This window comes from Rhinolophus ferrumequinum, chromosome 5 (genome assembly GCF_004115265.2).
Source record: "Rhinolophus ferrumequinum isolate MPI-CBG mRhiFer1 chromosome 5, mRhiFer1_v1.p, whole genome shotgun sequence".
Lineage (NCBI taxonomy): Eukaryota > Metazoa > Chordata > Mammalia > Chiroptera > Rhinolophidae > Rhinolophus > Rhinolophus ferrumequinum.
This window is the reverse complement of record NC_046288.1, coordinates 83889653-83912526: the sequence shown is the minus strand read 5'-3', so window position 1 is coordinate 83912526 and position 22874 is coordinate 83889653. Positions and strand designations below refer to the sequence as shown.

General features: G+C 48.3%; 1 protein-coding gene across 1 annotated transcript in view; it reads left to right on the top strand.

Annotated features, from left to right (window-relative positions):
* The window catches only part of C5H4orf50 (chromosome 5 C4orf50 homolog), a 99946-nt gene that overhangs the window by 59258 nt on the left and 17814 nt on the right, over nucleotides 1-22874 (top strand). The window lies entirely within an intron of this gene.

The window sequence follows — 22874 nt, the reverse complement described above, 5'->3', positions numbered from 1 at the left end:
TCTGCTCCCATCCAAGCTGTAGCCCTCTCTTGTGTAAACCCTTGGGGCTTTGGCAAGTCGTTTGGTTGGATTAATTCCATTTCTTGCAGATGCAACCCCCCCACTTATTCTGAGATTACTTGGTGGTCAGTCTCCTCTGACATCACATTTCCCTTTAGGAGTTACAAGTGGCCCCTCCCCATGCTGTGGTATTTAGAGTCAAATATCGTGACCACGTCATCGTCTCAAAGACCCTGAGCTGTGGAAAGACTCTAGTTCTAATCAAAAGACAGCCAGTTTCCTCAAACGTTAAAAATAGACCTACCAAATGATCCAGCAATCCCACTTCTGGGAATATATCCAAAAGAATTGAAAGCAGGATCTCAAAGAGATATCTGTATCCCTGTGTTCATGGCAGCTTTATTCACGGTAGCCAAGACGTGGGAACAACCCAAGTGTCCATCACTCAGTGGATGATGAATGGATACGTGCATGTGGTGTGTACGTTCAGTGGAACGTTATTCAGCTGTAAAAAGGAAGGACATTCTGACACCTGCTATGACATGGATGAACCTGGGGGACATTGATGCCAAGTGAAATAAGCCAGTCACGAGAGGACAAATACTATATGTAATACGTACATGAGGTACATGGAGTCGCCAGATTCATAGAGACAGAAAGTAGAACGGTGGCTGCCAGGGGCTGGGGGGAGAGGGACTAGGGGGTTAGTGTTTAGTGGGTGCAGAGTTTCCATTTGGGAAGATGACAAAATTCCAGAGATGGTGGTGACGTGGTTGCACAACACTGTGAATGTACTTAATGGTTAAAATGGAAAATAGTATGTTATTTCTATTTTGTCTCCCACAGTTTGCTGATCCATTCAGCCATCGATGGACACTTGTGTTATGTTTCTTAATTCTTTTCATCTGTAGTTTCCTCCTACTATTCTTTTTATTTTCTTGGACTATTCCGTTGAAGAAAGCAGGTTGCTGTCCCGTAGTTTCCCGCAGTAGGCAATATGATGGAGGCTCGGCTGGGGTTTTTTCTAGACTCTTTTGAAGGTGGTGTTATGTTCTTCCTTCAGGTCTCTCCTTTTGTGATGTTGGCATCTGCTGATTCGTGAATTCACTGATGGTTACAAATTAGAGAACTCTCTCATTCCATCTTCATTTGTCATCTGCAATACTTCTACAAAAAGTACTTCCGCTTGCCTGCTGTTTATTCCACTTATTTAATTTAATTTCTGTACCTCCAAAGCTCACATGCTGTGTGAGTGCTCACTCATTCACTCAGTCACTCATTCACTCACTCAGTCATTCACTCAGTCATTCACTCACTCTTTTACTGACTCACTCTCACTCATTCATTCACACTCACTAACTCCCCCACGTTTACTGACCACCTGCTCTGGGTGCTAGCTGGGGTCAGAAAGATGGAGCTTTCCCTGAAGGAGAAAGAAACAAAGTGACTGGAGTTATAGAAGTATTAACAAGGTCCCATGGGTACACAGAGGTGGCGGTGCCTAGAAGAGGTGCTTCAATGGTATATCTGGCCCCACCTTATCTCGTGCAACAATTATTAGTAGACAGTGAAGGTCAGCTGGCTGCCGTGTGTCCCTGGTGGCCAGGCTGAGAGCTCCCACTTTCAGACTTTCTAAGCTGAGTTTTTAAAATCTGGAATGCACATAACACAGTCCTGATTTTATTGGGCTCCCAGAGGGACAGGTCCAGCAGGCATTCCTGGGTATGGTTTCCACCCCCGGGACTCAGAGGAGTGTTAAGTTAGAGTTTGGATGCACCCACGTGTCGGGCTTCTGTGGGAGCAGCCAGGGCCGCAGAGGAATCTGCGCCTGGGGAATCTGTGCGCCAAGCTGAATGTCGAATATTCCCTGAAGGAAGATGGATGAAGGTGTGCTGGTACCAGCTTGCCTAATCACAGTGCTGCTTGCTAAGGGAAACCCTCTGCTCTCCTCTGGCACCGTCCTGCTGGGGCTGAGGGCTCGGAGGACCAGAAGATCCTTCTGCTTCACTGGAAGGGCTTTAATATTCTCAGCCCAGAGCACCTCCCCGTGCAGATCAAGAGCTGGAGCCACTGGCCTTTTATTGAGATTTACTTTACAAATCCGGAAGTGCCTGGGCGTGAATTCCAGCCACAGCCACCCCACTTACCAGCTATGGGGCCTTGGCAGGAGTCTCAGAGGTCCTGTCTCAGTTTCCCTCCCTGTGAAACAGGTTTTCTTAAGGAGTAAGTGAATCAGGGCAGGTCTCTGGCCCATATTCGGAGCTTGGAAAGTGTGAGTCCTCTCCCTTCTTACCCCCATGTCACTGGGCTCCCCCCGACCCAGCTTCCATTTCCCACTGCCTGGAGGAGCCCTGTCCCGGCCCCCTCGTTCTCCATTGCCTTGTCACCTGTCTGTCTCTCCACCAGGCTCTGTGCTCCTCAAAGGTGTGGGCCCATCTTGCTTATCTCTCTATCTTCCACAGAAGCAGAGCCGACAGGCTCCCAGAGGTTCTGCCAGGTGTCAGGGGAGGATGTGCCAAGCTGCTCTGGGTCACATTTTCTATTTCGATGTTTCCTCCATCTTGTACTCCTTCCATTTGTTCAGTCACTAGTTCATCCTACAAATGGTCACCTGGCATCTCCGAGGTGTTGGGGAGCAGAAGAGAGCAAGAGAGAACTCCTGGGGAAGAGAGAGAGAGGGGCCATCCCCCTGCAGTGGGATGTGGGGGCAGCTCCACTGGGGGCTCTGGGAGGAACCCCCCAGGGAAAGCCCAGGAGAGGCTTAGAACCCAGCTTTGGGGAGCTGAAGGGAATTTAGAGGCTGTCCACCCTGACTGTCCAAGCCAGATGAGGGACCTGGAAACCAGGGCCATGTGGAGACTGGAGTGTGGTCTTGTGACTTTCTGTCCAGGGCTCTGTCCCATCGGCTAGGACATAGTGTGTCAGACATGTTTGCAGGAGCTCCTGAGAAGGCAGTTCTGTTACCCTCCCCAGGGCTTTGGGGGGGCGGGGGGCTGTGACCCCTACTGTCTGACCATGGCCTCCATAGAATCCATCTTCATATGATAGCTGGTTATCTCCACTCTCAGAAGGAATCCCAGTTTGAGAAATAAAACGAACATCTGATAAATATATTATAGAAGGAAGTGGTTCCTAATGGAAAGTGACTCCTGAGTTGAAAAGGGATTATTGTCCCAATCTCAAGTTCCTGTCCATTTTCCACCCATCGTGTTGCATGTTGTCTCAGTCTGTCTGAACAGCTGTAATAAAATCCCACAGAATGGAGGGCTTATAAACAGCATACTTTTATTTCTAACAGTTCTGGAAGTCTGAGATCAGGGTGCCAGCATGGTGGGGTTCTGATGGGGACCCTCTTCGGGGTTGCAGACTGCTGACTTCTTGCTGTGTCCTCACATGGAGGCAGGGGTGAGTTAGCTCTGGGGGGGGGGCGCCCTTTTTTCTAAGGACACCAATCCCATTCATGGGGCTCCACCCTCATGACCTAAGCCCTTCTCAGAGTTCCCACCTCCTAACACAGTCACTTTGGCATTAGAATTTGAATATACGGATTTTGGGTCCGCAAACATTCAGACCATAGCAGGTGTCTTAGAGTCCATGCGACTGAGATGCTCAATGGTATATCTTACCTCTCATTTCAGGATGGGACTATATAGTTTGTAGTGTTTCCTTGCTTGTGCTTTTGTGTGTGTCTCCCAGCAACCATAGGGAAGGATAAGGAAGAGGATACCCATTATACAGATCACGAAACTGAGGCCCCATGAAGTTCATGAATCTGCCCAAGATTACACACCTGGGGTGAAGAGCAGAGGTCAGCTTTACTCTGACCCTCGACTCTCCACAGTATTATCTGGAAAGGACACCACATATCTCCAGGCTACACCAGATTTCACATACCGGGGTTTCCACATCGTCATAAATGTACACCTCTAGTAAAATCCCAGAATTAAGTGTGAGGATCCAAAATGTGAACCCCAGAAAACTTGGGGGTTAATCTTCAGAGTAAATGTAAAGAAACACAGTTGTTCAAATATTACTTGGTTCTGTTGTGTTCAGGATGGTTTTAGAGAGGATGTGATGCCTTATTAAATTAAGAAGAAGCCTACAGTGGTGACTTGTGGGATACCAGATATCACAGAAACTACTGTTTTTATTGTGAGGGAAGAGGCTAAACATTTATAGAGTCTCTGTTCTGTGTCAGTCTCCAGACATTGCCTGAGAAACTAGAATAATATAATCTCCCTTTAAATAAGCCCAGTTTCTAGCCAAGCCAGGCATAGAAGATACTAAGAAACACTTCAAATAATTTTTTCCTGCTTCTAAAAATGAATACATTTTAGTTGAGTAAATTTGGAAAATACAAAAAATAAACAAAAACACATGGAATCCCACAATTAAGAGATGTTCACTTTCAACATTTTGACGTTTACTCTTATGCAGCCAGACGTTTTACCACTTGAGATCATACTGTATACAATGATATTTAATAGCGTTTCCCGTTCAGCACGGCATTTTCGTCACATTATTTCATAGGGGCAGGATAGCGTGTTGGTTCAGATAATAGACTCTGGAGCTTGTCTCTCCGGCCACTAAGTAGCTGTTCGCAAGTTCAATTAATCCCTCTGTGCCTCCATGTCCTCAAACAAAATGGAGATAAGCACAGCACCTCTCTTATACACTTATAAATGAACTAAATATGTAACGTGCTTAGAACATGGTCTGGCATATAGTAAGTTCTCACTAAATATTTGATCGTCTTATTATTTGGGGTACATTTATTTCAGCCCCACCAGCTATTTACTTTATGTTGGAAATTCTCTAAGGCCTTGTCACACGTTGCCACATTTAATTTCTATAATGATGCTGAGAAATCGGTATTGTCTCTCATTGCCTGGATGTTGAAACTGAGACTTAGAGCAGACAAGTCGCTTGCCACGTCATAGAGATTGGCAAAGGCAAGATTCCAACCCCTTCAGGTCCAGCCAGAGCCCCCAAGCTCCTGGGCTGTTCTCAGCCTGCCCTGCTCCCAATCTCAGCTCTGAGCAAACTGATTGGTGCTGTAAGTGCTATTGTCGATTTGTCCGGCATTGATCACTGGGCTTCCTGGAGCGGTGAGTGCCGAAAAGGAGGCCTTTTCAGCCTATTTGTAAGCCACCCTCACCCCTATTATTTCAAACCAGCGTCCACCTCTCTCTGCAGTCCCCTTAGGCAGCTGGGACAGGGATCCCTCTGAGAGCAAGCCTTTCCCCAGTGCCAGCAGGTGCCCAGTGTTCCATAATGTGCACACAATTCAGCTGAAAGCCACTCAAAAATAATCGTCAACAAACAGGAGGTCTGGGGATTGAGACCAAGACACGAGGAGGACAAAGACGGGACATGAGGTCTTTCGTTTGGAGAAGGTTTGGCTCATACAACCCCGAGGAGCTGTGGGTGGAAGTGGTCCCATGGTGAATTAGGGAAAGCTATCTGTGGTCAGGCCAACCTGGGCTGCCATCTCTGAGTGACCCCGAGCAAGTGTCCTGAGGCCTCTCTGTAAGAGGGGTGAAGCTGCCTACCCCCATAAGGCTTCAGTGAGGACCCCCTGCAAGAGTGTGCTCAGAGGGGTTGTATGTGCTGGGAGCGTGTGCAGACCCTTCAGAGTAGAGGGCTTGTCTGCTGTGTTCTAGAAACTGGTGTCCTATTTCTAGAAGAGTATTGGACACACAGCAGGTGTGAGGAAATGTCATTGCATGAATGAATACTCAATAAATAAATGCGAGTTCTTCCCTCTATTCATTCTATATGGGTCCTGGAGAGAATTTACAGGGAGGTGGGGGGAGGATAACAGAATGAGAGAGGTGCCGTGTGAGCAGTGGCAAAGGGTACAGGGCCTAGGGACAGCACACTGGAGTCCCAGCTCTACCACAGGCTGGCTGTGCAGCCTTAGGCAAATTCCCTCGTGTCTTGGGGCCTCAGTCTTCTCATTCAGAAATAGGGACAATAATCGTCCTTAACTCATAAGGTTATTATAAGAATTATAAGAGCTTTACATTTGCAAAACATTTAGAGCCTGGCACAAAGGAAGTACTCAGTTTATGTACATCATCATCTCAGGAGAACATTCTATTAGTCGGAAAAAGGAAGGTATATTAGTTAGATATTGTTGTTTAATAAACCATCTCATAGCTTACTGGCTGAAAACCATCGCCATTTTATTTATTCATTTACGAGGCTTAGCAGTTTGGATCGGCTCTGCAGGGTGGTTTTTCGCTGGTCATTCATGCAGCCGTATTCATCAGATGGTTTGACTGGGGCTGGGAGTCTTAAGATGGCCTCATGTCTGGCGGTTGGTGCCCGCCATCAGTTAGCTGGTCTGTTCGGCTAGGATGCTCATCTCTCTCTGCTCCATGTGGTCTCTCACCCTCCAGGAGGCTAGCTCAGGCTTTTGCACTCGGCAGTCTAAGCGCCCAGGCTCAGAACACCCACAGTATCATTTCTGCCACTTTCTATTGGTCCAAGCATGTGACCAGGCCAGCCCAAGGAGTGGGGAGCTAGACTCTTTCTTGCTGGGAAGAGCAAGTGAGTCAGTCGTGCTGCAAATGCGAGTACACACGGAGGCGGGCGGGATTCTTGCGACCAGCTTAGTAAACATCCCTCCACAAGGGGGAGCCAACATTCTTGAGACCCTGCTGATTTGCTAGGCACGTTGACTTCCATAGACGTATCCACACAGCAAAATTGCTCCCTGCTGAGGTGAGGACCTCCCTGTACTAGGAATATTCAAGCCAAGTGCAGAGCCTGTTAAGATGACTGCGTCAGTGGGATCCTGGATGCAGACTAGGGGCCGGGAGGAGGGCACTAGCATTCTTTCTGTCAGCGAGAATTGCAGGATTCGAAGAAAACATGTAATAGCAAGCTGAATTATGGACAAGAGGTAGGATTTCTCTAGAGTAGTGGGATTACAAAGTTATGCTGATTTTGCTGATGATAAATATGTGGCTATCAGCAGAGGTGTGTGGTCCTCCCAGACAGTAGGGAAGAGAGAGCTGCATGACTTTCGAGGGGTCTTAACTGGCAACAGGTAATAGGATAACCTAGCATGACCTGTCTTGGAGGAGTTCTTGGTGAGGTCACTCTTTAATGTCCCAGCCACATAATGCAGGCTGGGTGTGGGCACAACACTTCTCCATCCACACAGTCATTGCTCCTGCCTCGAGGCTTTTGAAGCTTTGCAGTTTTGAGTTAGAAAGTGAGTTGCAATTCTGGGTAGGATGGAGTCGTTAGCAGCAGACAGCCATTCCTGCCAAGAACAACAAAAGAGGCTGTGTTACATAAAATGTAAAAAGCATCCATTTAAATCCTCAGGGAGCAGCTGAAGCAGTGAGGACCGCAGGAGCCAGGTACTAGGGAGAGGAGAATGCTGGGGAGCCAGCTGAAGCTTTTCCTCTGAGGCCTCTTGTGATGTGGGGGCAATGCTGTGAATCCAGACCTGGTCTAGTCCATGATGGGGACAGAGAGATGCCCTCTCATTTGGCCAAAGAGACAACATTTAGAGACGGGGGGGGGGGTGAGTTTCAAACACCTGGTTAGTTTTCTCCTTCAGACATTGGCCAGACCCTAAAGCTGTGCAGGGTGGGGAGTTGGTGAACCAATAAGGAAGACTTTGAACAGCAGAACCCTTTCCATCATCTGGATGCCGAGAAGGAAAGGATGGATGGGTGGGCTCTGCTGGGGCGAGGACCCAGTGAGCACGAGCTGGACCCTCACCTGACTGCTGTAGGAATTTGAGCTGGTGGCCCCTCACAGCTATGGGGAGCTCCCGCCAGGAAGATGGATGACTGTGTGTGTTTGAGGAAGACCATTTTGGACCCAGTGTGGAGAAAGGCTGGGAGGAGACAGGAGACGTGGTGGAGATGGTGGAGACGGGAGGGTGTGAGAAGAGGCTGCCTGGCTGTGGACAGTGATGGAGGGGCTGTGTGGTGATTGATTTGTTCCATTTCTTTCATAAATCAAAGAAGCAGATAAACATGAGTGGACAGAGGAAGGTACGCTACTTGATGAATGGGCCATTTGTCTCAGCAGCAAACTTGGGGAGATTAGGGTGAAGCCAAGGCGGAAAAGAGGCATCATTTGTCTTAAATGATAAAAAAGAGAAAACTGACATGTTATGAAAGGGGGCTGACAGGTTTTTACAATGAGAGAGTAAAATTTGTCTCGATCTGTGTGTACTAAGCAGAATTGAAACTGGGGATGGATCCAAATTAAGTTGAAAAGAAAAGTGGTTATCTGAGATTTGGAGACTAAATGAGCTCAGTTATGTCATTTGAAGAAACCGAGGCCCAGGGAGGAAAATGGCTTGTTCAGGAGACCCGGTGAAGTGATACAACCCCCTACCCCCAGTATCTTTTTCACTCATGAGGACTTACTCTATCCCCAAAATTATGATCACTTCTTGCAAATGTTCCATGTATGTTTGGAAGTAATGTGTATTTAGTTATTATTAGTTTCAGGTATATATAATTATGTCAGGCTCATTAAGTGTGTTCTTCAAATTTTATTTATCCTGATTTGTTGTATGCTTGATCTGTCAAGTTCTGAGGGAGAAGTGTTTACATACCCGACTATGGTGATCGATTTAGCAAATTCTCTAATTTTCTTAACTTTGCTTTGTGTATATATTTTTGAGGCTCTATTTTTCAGTGCATACAAGTCCAGTATTTTTCTCTCATACTATGAATCTCTGTTTTGCAGTCAGGTACCCACCTTCTTTATCCTTAATAATGGTTTATGCTTTCTAGTCTATTTTGTTTAATGTTGAATAGCTATAGTGAGTTTATTTTGGTTAGTATTTACTTGGTACAACGTTCCCATTCTTTTACATTCAACTTTTCTCTGTCTTTCAGTTTTAGGTATGTCTCTGGCCACAGCATGGAGCTGTATTTTAGAAAGCCAATATGAGGATCCCTGTCTTTTTAATGGAGAGTTTAGTCCATTTATAAATATTGTAATAATGGGTACACATAATTATTTCCATCACCTTATTTTGTGTCTATTATTTACCCTGTCTCTGCTCTGCTCCTTGTTTTTCTCTTTTCTTACTTTCTGTAAAACTGATTGTTTTCTTTATTCCACCTTTCATCCTAAGTATACGTTATACTTCTATTCTTTAGCAACTACTCTTAAAAGTTTCAAGATGCATTCTTGGCTTAATATCTCTACCTTCCTCCTGTACACAGGATTCTAGAAGACTTGAATTCTGACACCTTCTTTTGTATCTCTTATATTGTCCCGCAATATATTTCCACACTGTATGTTTATACTTCTTGAACTAGTCATTATTATTTTATATAGTCAATACTTGTTTAGATTTCTTTGCTTTCCATTTTTTTCTTGTATTTTATTTTTTCCTTCTGGGTTTAATTTAGTTCTTCCTGGAGCACATTTGTTACTATTAGGTTGGTGCAAAAGTAATTGTGGTTTTTGCAATTTTTAATCTTTTAAACTGCAATTGCTTTTGCACCAACCTAGTAGTATTTTATCAGCAAGGCATTTTAAAAGTAAACCTTCTTAGTCTTTTCCTGAAAATGTCTTTATTTTGTTTTTATTATCGAGTGATCATTACCTGGATACAGAATTCTAGGTCTTCAATTATTTCTTCTAGGTAATGTGACAATGTTATTCCATTGTCTCTGGCTTCTAACAATGCCTGCTATTGGTGTAATTGCCATATATTTTTAGCTGACCTATTTCTCTCTCTCTCTCTTCCTCTCTCTCTCTCTCTCTCTCTCTCTCTCTCTCTCTCTCTCTCTCTCTCTCTCTGTCATTGGTTGCTTTGTCTTTGAGATTCTAGAGTTCTGATACAAGACATATTTATTTTTATGTATCTTAATTGGAATGTGTGATTCCTGAATCTGAGGGTTTATATTTTTCAGCATTTCTGGAAAATTCTGTCATATATTTGACTATTACCCTCTCTGCTGTCTCCTTTCTTTCCTCTGGAACTTGTATTAACATTGTAGTACTGCTTCATTTTTTAATTCAGTGGCCTATAGTCTCTTTCATGTTCTCTAACTCTCTCTCTCTAAGTAACATTCTATTAATAAGTAATTTTCTTCAAGTTTGCTACATTTTTCTGTAGCATGAAGACTCTGTAGCCAGACTATTGAGGTTCAAATTCAGGCCATGTGATCTTTCTGTGCTTTGGTTTTATTATTTTTAAAGTGGGTACAATCATACCTACCCACCTAATATTACTTTGAAGTTAAATGACCATATATATATATATATATATATATATATATATATATATATATATATATATATACATAACTCTTAGAGCAGTGCCTGGCCCACAGTAAGTGTTACATTAATATAAAAGTTAAACATTAATTTAAGAATCTACTTTATGGTCTTTAGTCAATAGTTCTATTATTTGATGTTTTTGAAGACACTCTGCTCAATACATGTCTTATGTCTCCACTCGTGAAGTGTTGTTTTCTTGAGGGTTCTGTAATCTTGGCCTCCGGGGCTTTACCTGTGGGAATCCTGTGTATCTTTGCTTCAGCGCCAAGGGCACCATAGGCTCAAGGATATTAGGAGTGTCACTCGCCAGGGATTTCACTGGCTCAGGGAACCTTTTCCTCTTCATTTATTGACTGGAGGCTTGTGAGTCATTTGGATGGTATGAGCCCAAGCCCAAATGCCCATGGGATACAGTCCTGTGGTCATGTATTTTCAACCCCCCACCCCCATACACACACACCTAGAGCTCAGGCTAAGGAAGATTAGCTTCCTTGGGATCTCTTCTGCTTAAGGTCACATTTTCCCACCTGACCTACTCTTTTGCTGAGGCAATAGACCTTCAAGCATCCTGGCTTCTGTGGTGGCCTCCGCTCTAGGTCTCTGACTCTCTCTGCATATATGTTAACCCCACACACACCATTTTTGGGGGGGGGCGGGGTTAGGCTAAGGCATGGACAAAGAATGTGCCAGTGATCAGTGTTGCTGAGAGGAGAGCTCCCAGGGGAGGAAAAGCTGACTGGGCCAGATGATAGAGGACACTGAAGAGCGAGTCATTTGTCCCCTAGGGAGGGAGCGGCTGTGGAAGTTCTCATGTAGGAAGGGGAGTGACAGCTGTGGGGACAGAGTCCCAGAGAGCAGTTTCCAGGCTGTTGACCTCACATGGAAAGGTGCTGGCTCGGGTAGTAGATGGCTGTCAGCTGTAACTAGTTGGCCATCTTCTGTAACCAGTTAGCCATTGGCCACTGGTATAACTGCCGTGGCTGTGCTAGGAGGGTTGGGTTGGTTGGTTGGCAGAGAAGCGGATGGCGGACTGCGTCTAGCAAGTGAGGTTAGAAAGCGGATTGTGGATTGCGGATCGTGTTGATCCTACTTCCCATGTCTTGTCTGGCTGCCAGCGAGACTGGGGTGCAGGAAGACCCCTCGTTGGGGTACTGGTGGATGTTTGCTTTGTGTCTTGACCAGCCGCCAGCGAGAGTATAGTGGTATGACTCTCCCATCTATGGCTCCATGGGCGTTCCGTTTTGGCCTCACCATGTCCTGCGTTCTAATGTGGGGAGCGGGACCAGAGACCCCGCATGATACAGCTGATTTTTTTTTTTTTAAATCTCAGTTCTGTGTTGAGTTTTCTCAGAAAAGGAAACTTGCAGAAAAAAATTGTATTGATAATGTTTGGGCAGAAATAGAGACAATGGTGACATGGAAAGAATCAATTTGTTTGAATGGTTCATGAACTTTCAAAACAGCAGCTGACACTTCGTGTGTGCTCACCAGTGCCAGACACTCCTCTAAACACAGATTACTGTTCAGTCATTTCATCTTCACAGCTACTCAGGGCGGCGCTCCACTCTGATTAACCCTTCTTACACATGAGGAAACTGAGGCACGGAGAGGTTAAGTAAGTCGTCCGGCAGCTCAAGTGGGGAGGGCCTTGGTCCTGGAGTCCACTCTGAGCCCCTACACCACTTTGCCTCTCCGCTCTTAGAGGGGACGTGGGGAGTCGGCCCCAGCTTTCTTCCCCACTCTGCTCACCCTTTCCTCTCCTTCTACCTCTTCCTCTCCCCTCTCCTCCCCTGACTTCCTGTTTCGCCCGTCCCCACTGCAGGCTTGTTGCCAGGATCCCACATTTTGGCTTTTTTTCATGTCCTGAAGGGGGCTTTGACCCACCTCTGGCTCACTTCCACATCCCCTAGGGCTGCCTGAGCAGCAGCCTTGAGGATGGGGTCCTTGGTGTGGGTCCCGCTCAGAGACGACACTGCTGCTGGCTGGCCCCTTTCCCATGAACTCCTGAGCCCTGTGTGGAGGAGCCACTCTAGGACCAAAAGAGCTTCTGCCTGAGAAGGCCCTGCCTCCACTTCCTTCCTGCCAGACACCGAGCCAGTCTGGGCTGGCTGAGTGCTGGTGCTGGGGACACACGGATGAAAGAGACAGCGGCAGCCCTGAGGGGCTCCAGTCACATGAGCAAGTAATTGGAGTGTAGCCTGATGTGATGGATGCGTGTTGGGAGAGTAGGGGTCAGGGAAGTGGTCCCACAGCAGATGGAGAATGTGGGGTGGGGGTGGGGTGGGAGTGGCAGGCACTGCCATCAGAGAGGCTGGAGAAATAGAAAAAGCCCAGTCACAAGTTCTGGGAGGGGTAGTGTCGGGAATTTGGATCTTCTCACATAATCAGTAGGGAGACATCCAGAGTTTTCAAGCAGGGCACCAATAGCATATATTTGTGTCCTGTGAAGCCAACCTTAAAAAGGACTTTTTACAAAGTATTTTCATGTGATCACTGCACTGATCCTTCCTCCCTCTGCCCTCTGTGAGTGAGGAGGGAAGGTAAGACAAGCCCCGGCTTACAGACGAGTACCCTAAACTGCAGAAGATGAAAGGAGTTGCCGGTGGCTTAGATCCCTGCAGCAGCAGCAGGCTTGGGGAACCTCTCCCTCGGACTTCCTGGTCCCTGGTTGGAGGCAGCTCTTCTAAGGGGAAACTTATTTACAAAAGCTGTAGAGCAGAGTTTGAAACGATAACATTTAGTCGTCGTGATGAGGACATTTCTGCCATTTGCTGAGAGCCTGCTGTATGCCAGGAGCTGTACTATGTGTCATAGATGCATCATCTATTAGCACCTGTGAGCTAGTGATATTCTCATCTTGCAGAGAAGGAAACCGAGGTTCCAGAGACTTCAGCTCCTTTCTTTCTGGGAGTTCAATCCAGCTCTCTCCGTCTTTCGCTGCTGCGGCCTCCCCACCACCATCTGGTACCTTCCTGCCTTCTCCAGGCTGATGATGAATTGGGTCCAGAGACTGGACCCCTGGACAGCACCAGGCCAGCTCTCCCGCTCTCCCCCTGCCCCTCTTTGATGGTTGGATTCCCTAAAGGAGCCCAGCCTACTTGCTCACATGAGTACCCTGTAAATGCCAAGGAAGGAAGGTACTAGAGTGGAAATGATACACTCTTCTGCTCTTTGGGGCATTCGGCCAAGAACTGTGAGCATGGTTCATCTGCCTGTGAAGACAGGTGGCTACTGGGCTAATACCTGGCAGATTACTAAGTTACACCTGCCATCCTGACCCGGGAGGATTGGCAGAAGTCCAAGCATTGGGCAGAAATGAACCCCCACGAAGGGGCAGGTGTTGGAAAGAGCTTAGCATTTAGAGGGCATGTGGCAACTCTCTCTAAATATTCACTGAGTGACTATATCGTTGCATGGCTTCCAATCTGATTTTCTGTGTCACCTTGCACAATTTGACTCCCTTCCCAGCCTCACTCTCCTCTCCTCCAGGAGCTCTGTATATGTTTTCTTGAATAAATGAACCGAGGCAAGAAATGACATCCAAGAAGATGATGACCACACAGGGTGATGAATTCTTTGTTAGAGCCCACAGTTTACAGCCAGGGCATGAGTGAGTGGATGGAGAGAGCAGGCAGGAGTAATCTGAGAAGACTTCCTGGAGGAGACGGACAGGAGGCATCCTCCTGCAGACACTGCAGAGCAGAGCCGTGCCAGAAGCAGGTGAGGGCTTTTCTGTTAGAAGGATGGAGAGACTAAGAGCATGGTGTTTGGAGAGTGGAAACGTGGAGGACTCAGAGCCAAAGGGGCATGTTTTTAGTTCTGTGTAGCCTCTGAAGAGCTGTGCAATCTCTGAAAACGGCTCTTTGTTTCTAAGCCCTTTTCCTCTTCTGTGAAATGAGAATAATGATAAATCATTCCCTCTTCCCCACGGCAGACTGAGAGTGAAAAGTCGTGGCCAATATGAGGCTGTGTACCTCAACACAGGAAATCACACACCACCCCTCTCTGCACTGTTCAGACTCCACCTCTGTTTTCTCTTCCCTTTGCCAAGGTCATGGGAACACAGCAGCCAAGCAGCCTGGACTGCAAGGCCCCATGGGGCCCATTCCCAGGCTCTGGAGGTGTCTTTTCAGCGGGGCCTGACAGAGATGGATTCCAATGACCTGCGGTATGTAGGGTGGCGCTTTCATTCTAGTCGTGCTGGAAGAGATCCAGGCCCTTTTGCTTCCTTGCAAGTGCGCCACTCGGGCCTGAATTGTTCGCTCGCTCATGCACGAGGCATGGATTCATTCCTGTCCAGGGCTGTCTCTCCCTCCTTTCATTCCTCTGTCCCCTCCCCACCTCTCTTATCCCATTTCTGCCTTTCGACATTTTTTGGAGCTCCTGGCAGGCCCCAGCCAGGCATCCTAACTGGCAGAGTTGAATCTAAATGTCATCCCTGCCCTCCAGGGGCTCACTTGCTACCAGGAGAGACAGACACTAGCGTTGGTTGCAGCAGCAGAAACTGAACACATTTGTGTACCTTAGGGGAGGGGGGACCCAGGTTCTGGAGGGAAAATCAGACCTCCCCAGGTGGGGTGGTCTTTGGGTTGGGGGCCTCTTGCTCCATGTACCCCATATACAAAGCTGTTACACCTGTCCCCATCAAATGACATGGAAAGGGGCTGCTCAGATACACACTGGTTAAAATTGTTAACATTGTCTGTATTTTGAAGTTTATAAAACCTCAGCATGTCAATTCTCCTAGCAATTTACAGAGTGGCCAACTGAAAGAAAAAAAAAAGTCTGATGAAGGCTTGAGCCAGAGTCCATCTGAAATGATAGAAAAACAAGTCCCAGACAGGACCAGGGTGTCAGGGGTTATCCCCATAGCACCTGTGACATGATAAACACGCCGTAACATCGGCTCTTATTGCCAGTCGCTATTTTCCAAAGAAACGGAAGGTGCACGGACACATCCAATCCAATATCCTCACTGAAGGGAGGATGGCTCTGGGGCCCAGGGACAGGCAGCGCCTTGAATGAGGTCCCAAGCGTGTCAGCAGTGGAGCCGTGACAGGGGACAGAGCCCAGATCCCTGATTCTCAGCCCTGCACCCTTACCCTGGACCACACAGGGCAGCCTCTGCTGAGCTCCAACAATTTCCATACCTACACCTGGTTGTCATCATACCTGGAGGTGTCACCTGAGTCCTATAAACACAGGAGCAAAATGTAAAGGCCATAAACACTCACGAGGCGATCAACCTCTCATGGAGAAGCTGTCTGAAACTAGACTTCTCTGGTAGTGCCCAGCAAAGGTGGCTCACTGTGGGGTAACTCATATTTAAAGCTGCTGATTGTCACAGCCGCCTGTAACGACCTAGCATCATCAACACATAATTACCCTTTATGAGATTATAGTAGAACTGGGTAATTGGATCAAGCACTTGAACTTTTAACTCGGGTGCATTTTTATGGTGGTGTGCACAGGCGGAGAATTTATAAGTGCCCTTTGGGTTGGGCCCACGCAGAGCACTGGGCAGTGCAGAGTTTGCTGCCTCCATAGTTACTCAGGATGGCTTAATTTACAGAAGCTTCCTCTCCCTGAGTTTCTCACTTGTATTTTTCTGTTTATAAGGCGTAAATTAGAAATTTCCTCTCCCCTTTCCTTCTGTCCTTTCGCTTCCAATACAAGTCACTGTTATTAAAATACAGTTCACTTCAGAGTCAGTTCTCTTGGGCTTCTCAAAAGTGTATATTTCATATTGGACATAGAAGGCAAGAAAATTTATTCTTATTCCATAAGGAGAATGTACTCGCTTTTGCAAAACAAAATGTAAATTCTAGCTACCTGGGCTGTTGGGTTTGGGATAAAGGAATATTTACATAACTTCTAGCCTTTAAAATAATGCAGATATTGGCTTGAAAAAACAGTCTACTGGCAGATGAGCCAGCAGTCTGGAAAATGTGCACAGCCTTTGGCTGGGTGATAACCCCTTTTAGGGATTCTTTACTTGGTTGATCAATGAGACACAGATAGAACTAATTGCACAATTTATCACAGTATGATTTATAACAGCCAGTTATTAGAAACAATGTCTAAATGCAGGAAGTGCCTAAATGTCTAACTGCAGGAAACAGTGAATGATGATAATATCCCCTCCATGCAATATTGGCCATTTAACATTCATGCATTTATTGAGTGCCTACTGTGTGCCAAAGACAGTGTTAGGAGGTGGGTAGACATTGATGAACCGGCAGATCATGCTGCTGCTAACGATGGCTGCTACGAACACGCTTTGAAGAAATCGTATGATGCTAAGTCAAAACCCCCCGTAAAATGTGATGTTCTCGATTCTGCTGAAAACGCACACACACGTGGTTTCTGGGAAGGTGACTTCTTCCTTTTTTTTTAATCTGTGTCTCCAAATATCTTTGTTTTCATTGATTTCCCTAACATCCTTAAGGTGTCCCACACTTCTATAGTGGGGAAAAACAGTTATCAGAAAGCATTCTGACATATGAATTTGGAGGTGCCAACTATTAGGAAGTGTGTCTGTATGTCGGAAGGTGTCCTGCACGGTAAGAAGGGCTCCTGGGGCCCAGGGAGATGTTTTGTCGTGGGGAAGTGTGCAGGGCACTTGTGCCTCCAGCTCACGCTGTGCTCCCCCCTCTCCCCCCAGGAGCTCATGGAGGACCTGGCGTTCTCCATTCCTGTCCATGCAACACGCGGCCCTGCCAGCTGGCTTCCCTACGGCACTTGGTTACAACAAAGGTACTTCATCATCTGCTCGGTGCACTCCCTGGTGACAGAGCTCGGCTGGTGCTGTCTGCGGCAGCTGTCCATGTGTGTGTGCGTGCACGTGTGTGTGTGTGCACGTGTGTGTGTTTATGAGCGGACAAGGCAGCTCCAGCCCACCCAAGGGCTTTGTTTACTGCTTTTGCCTCTGACCTTGTAAGATGAGATACCGTGCAGTTTATATTCCAGGGCCCTGCATATGGTAGACACTGAATATAAAATAATTTAAGGCACGATGCTCGGAGAAGTGTTGTGAAAGATTTTTATTTCTATTTTTGACTTAATGAGCTCCACCTCAATTAATTTATCAGGTGTATTATGGACAGTTAATACTTATAGAAGACTATAAACTTTATGTTCCTTAATATTGCAAGATCCATGTGTTCATTTCAACTCCGTATTTGCAGACCCCTCCAATGAGCCGTAGTTGGCACTCAGAGATAACTGAGACAGGTCTCTCGTCCTGACAGAGCTCTGGGTCCACTTAGGGACGCATAGTTGAAATCAGACAAGGGTGACATTGTGTGATCAGTGCTGAGAGAGCAGAGTAGGTACCTGGCCCACCAGGGGCTGGTCGGGGTCAGCATAGTGGAGTTGAGGATGGTTTCCTGGAGGAAGCCATGTCTAAGCTGGAACATGAAAACTGGCTTGTAGTTATCAGGCATAGGGCAGGGGTAGAAATCGAGAAAGTTCTAGGCAGAGAACAAACTGGGCAAGGGCCAGCAGCTAGAAAGACGGGGGAGCTGAGTGTGGCTGGAGGCGGAGTTGTCGGTGGTCGGCGGCCGGGTGCAGAAGACAGGAGGGTCTGCAGGTCTCCTGCCTCTGAGATGCAGGGTCCCAACGGTGGCCTGAGACATACACAGCCATCAGACCTGTTTCTGAGCCCTGATTACCGAGCCACCTCCAGATGACCAGTCCTTTGGCTCCCAGGCACAGCTGTCTACCGAGGGAGACTGCACGGCCAATCCATCTCTGCCTACCCCTGTCCTACTTGGTTGTGTTTTGTACACTCATGGCCATCAGACAAACGGGCCTCTGCTCCCTGTCTGCCTTGCGCTGCCAGAGTGGAGACCCGAAAGCAGGACCTCTGTGCATCTCACCAGAAATGCTGGCACATAGAAAGCACCCATAAAATACTGATGGCATGAATGAGTGAATGAGTGAATGAATGAATGAATGAATGAATATGAATGGGCGATGCAGGCATCTGGTTCTCCCTGGGGCCGCAGAGCAGGTTTCCTGGGTGTGTGGGGAACAGAGAGCTGGAAGAATGAGTGGTAGTCGGGGGTGGGAGGGGAGGCTCTAGGTATAAACTGGTTTACTTCAACCTGCTTATTTCGCTCTTCCTCCGGCTCAGAAATGTGGTCTACAGATCAGAGGGTATTTGTGCTCTGCTGGGTCACCCATTTAAGAACAAATGTAGGTAAAATTCACGTAATATAAAATTCATCCTTTTAAAGTTTACAATTCCGTGGCTTTTCACGTGTAATGTTGTGCAACCATCGCTGACATCTAATTTCAGAGCATTTCTATGGTCCTCAAGAGAAACCCCACCCCGCTTCAGCAGCCCGTCCCTCCGCCCCCACCTCCTGGCAACCACTCATCTGCCTTCTGTCTCCGTGGATTTGCCCCTTCTGGACATTTCGTATCGATGGAATCACTTGGTACATGGCCTTTTGTGTCTGGCTTCTTCACTTAGCACAAGGTTTCAAGGTCCATCCACATGGTAGCGTGCGTCAGTGCTTTCTTTTTATGGGGGAATAATAACCCTTTGTATGGATAGGCCATGTTTCGTTTATCCCTTTGTCAGTTGATGGGCATTTGGGTTGTTTCTAGTTCTTGGCTATTATGAATAGTTAAGTCACCAAATTAATATGTGCTCATTTTAAAAATGTAAACCTTACGGAGAGCATTTGAAATCTTGCTTCCCAGCAGTTGTCATCAGTGGTGGCTCAAATAAACTCGTATACAAATGGAAACAAAATCTTGTAAACCTTACAGACATGTACAGTAAAGAGGGAGCTCCCGGGTGCCCCACCTCTCCATATCCTCGTCCCACGGACAGCTCTGCCTTACAACCTCCCCTTTCTAGTCTTCACGCCTTCCTCTACACGAGACCTTTCCGTGAGGCTGCAGCTCCCCCCAGCTCCCTCCAGCACCCAAGACCTCCTTCCCAGCTGCCTTCACCTGGCTCACTCCCGCTCTCCTTCAGCTCCTAGCTGAAGTGTCACCACCTCTGGAAGCCATCCTGGCTCCCAAGGAGGACTCGGAGCTGGCCTGAGTGTCCCCAGCCCTGTCATCACCCCTCAACCCTGGTGTCAGTGTTGTCCCTCTTCAGTCTCCCTCCCCCACAATACCCTGGGCCCCCAAGGCCAGGACGCCACCCCACCGTCTCTGCAGCTTCAGGCTCTCGTGCTCAGAAAGGGCTTTGCAGAAACTAAACATTTGTGGGATATGCAGGTCAGAGACATGTTGCCATAGAAACCCAGTTTTGGGATGCCTAGGACAGGGACCCGTCTGTTTGCTGCAGCCGCCCTTCTCTCAGCGTTTCCGGTGACAGCCTGGTTGCCTGTGGGGTGGCCCCTCCCAGAACCTCCATTGGTGCAGCCTTCCCCCCACGAGCTGACCATTGGCCCACTGGCCCTACGGCCTTGGGGCAAGGTTATATTCTAGTTTTCAGGCTGCAGAAAGAACAGTCCTCATTTCCCACACAAGCTCCTGTACCCCCACAGCCCCTCTGCCTGGAATAGTTCTTCACAAGGAAAATGGGGACCCTGGGTCTTGGACGTCCATCAACACCCCTCCCTGGTTTCCTGCATTTCCTGTCAGAGGAAGGGGGCTCCCTGTCTGCCACGGCCGCCCCTGCCCCACGCTGGTCTTGGAACTCCCCCGTCTGTTCCCGGCTGACTTCCCGTCATCCCCCCGCCACTGGCTCCTCTGCCTCGGCCTAAACACAAACCAGAACCACAAGTCCCTGCTCTCTTCAGTCTCTGCTTCTTCACGCTCCTGTCCCCTTGCTGTCACACTTGCGGAGTCTGTGTCTATGGCACCTGCTGCCCCCCTCCACTCACTCTGCCTGGCTTTTCCCCGCAATGCCACTCTTCAGACACTGCTCCCAGCCTCGTCTCCACGGGGCCAACCCAGAGACCACTTCCTGGTTTTTGTGTACGTGGCCTCTGACCCCTCTTGTTATAGAATCACTGGTAAGAATGTTCTCTCCCTGGGCCCCCGGGACACCTTCTTCTCCTGCTTTTCCTCCTGCCGGAAGAATTCCCAAGCTGCCTAAACGCTTTTCTGCCTGGGGTTTCGTCCTTGGCCTGGCACGTGGCTCCAGCCCAGACCTCCCTCCAGACCAGACAACCTTCCTGTTCCTCCATCAGGTTCCTTCTTAGTCCTGCTCAGACATTCCATGGACAACTGAACCTCTTCCAGGCCCGTGGCTGGGCAGCCTCGGGCCACTTCCCTTCCTCCCTGATGGTGGGGGCCTGGAACCCTGGTCCTTTGTGCTGACGGATGCCCCTTTTGGCTTTGTGGTGGGCTCTCGCTGGCCTTTCCTGGCTCCACCGCTTGCTGACCAGGGGTAACCCTCGGAGGCCATTTCCTCATCTGTCAAAGGGGGTGACAGTGAATGTCCTCCCCGTAGGCTGTTGTGATGCTGTGCAGACCCCTGCCTCCTCATAGGACACCGAGAGTCCAGACCCCTCCGAGCCCCGGAGAGCACCTGGCCTGCTTGCCCTCCCAGCCCCCTCAGCAGTTTCTCCGCCTTGGGGCTTCACATCCAGAAGCTCCTACTTGCCCCCTAGACCCAGCTCAAGTGTCATGGCCCCTGTGGAGCTTTCTTTTTACCTGTGGCTGTATGCCGAGCTGGCCCGTCCAGCCTCTGTCTCCATGGCGTGGGGCACACCCCACCCTCTCACCCCAGCTGCCGACTGTGCCCCCACCAAAGACCATTGAGCAAGTTGTGTTTGTTGTTCAGTGAGAGAACACACACCCCGGACACATGGGGTGTCTTAGATACAAGGTGCTAGAAAGGCCTGACTGTAGGATTCAGGCTTGTGGAACGTCATTTTGGGGAGGTTTCGAGGAAAAAGAGCTTTGTTCTGGATTGGAAGCGGTCAGGAAGCTGGGGCATCTCAATAAAGCTTATCTCAAGGAGGGAAGACTCGATCGAGCAACTTCCAGATGCCGTTGGTGAAGCAGCAGCCCTCACGCATAGTCTCCAGTGTGCCAGGCAGAATAGCGTCCCCCAAAGACGTCCACGTCCTAATCCCCAGGACCTGTGAGAGCAATATGTTTTGCAGCAAGGCAGAACGAGGGTTGCTGATCAGCTGACCTCAGACAGGGAGATCATCCCGGGTCGTCTGGGTGGGCCCAAGGTCACCACAAGGTCATTAAATGTGGAAGAGGGAGCCAGGATGACAAAGACCCAACGGGCCACTGCTGGCTTTGAAGGTGGAGGAAAGAGCTGTGAACCAAGGAATACGAGTGCCTCTAGAAGCTGGAAAGGGCAGGAAACAGATTCTCCCCTGGAGCCTCCAGAGGGAACAGGCCCTGCCGGCCCCTGGATTTTAGCCAGTGGGGCCCGTTTTAGGCTTCTGGCTCCAGAGCTGTCAGAGAATAAATGTGTGTTGTGTTAAAGTGATGTTTGTCATAGAGTGTTAAAACAGTGCAGGAAATGTGTGCAGCCAGGTTGGCGATGTTTGGTCTCTCCTGTGGCTTGCACAGCGGCCTTGTTTTAGGCTGTGAAGATGATGAAATGGCCTTGTTCCTGGTCTCATGTCAGAACCAGAGGAGCCGGTCTGACACTGACATTCTGCAGGATCGGTTATGTCACCAGGAGCACAAGGTGGCTGTGAGTGCCGGCCGGCTCCTGCCACCAGCCACTGACAGCGCGGTCAGCTCCTGTTCTCAGGGCCGCTGTTCTTGGTCACTTGCCCTGGTGGTCGTTCTGTGGAGGAACCAACCCCCAAGCACAGAACTGTCACAGCCTGTCACCTAGACATCTCTGGTGACAGGGAGTGCGCTATTGTTACTGGAAAATGGGCCCTCTTCGGCACGGTGTGAAGGTTCTTGGTATTGTGAGCAAAGAATTGAACGAGACACAAAAATAAAGTGGTGAAAGAGTAGTTTATTAGAAGAGATAGTACACTTCAAAGAACTAGAAGTGGACCCGAGCAGTAGAGAATGGCTCAAAGGCACTGACTGCAGAGGACTTGGAGTTTTTATCCCATTTTCTCTCAAGTGGGCTGTTCCTTTCCAGGTGTGGGACCACTTGATTGACACCTGTGATTGACAAGAGGCTATTACCTCATCTTTTTAGACTGCACATGTTTCTTCCCAGCATTCAATATTAATGAACTTCCGGGCATATGTATGATATTATAATGATGTATAATGAAGTCCAGGTGAAATGGAGGTCGTTGTGGCTTTTATTGCGCAGGTGCGAGTGGCTGGTATAATCTTGTTGGGTATTTTGTGCCCATTTGTTCCTCATAGGGGTAGATACTTACAATGAAAAGGGGAAGTTTTGGGCGGAGAGGGGAGGTCTTTTGGGCGATCACATTCTATGGGTTATGCAGGAATGCAGAGACCCGATGCCTGTCTCTAGTTGCCTGCCTTGTTTTCCCCTTGAGAGACGTGGTCCCCATAAAATGTCTATGGGAAGTTGAGGAACAGGAGGTCTTTTCTTCTGTATCTGCTTCCTGCTGGGCAGGGGCGTAGAGCTGTCCCTACCTACTGGGGGATTCACGGAACTCTCACCCTATCTGATCTTAGATGAGAGGAAGGGGTCTTGAGATCCACCTGGAAGACCGTGT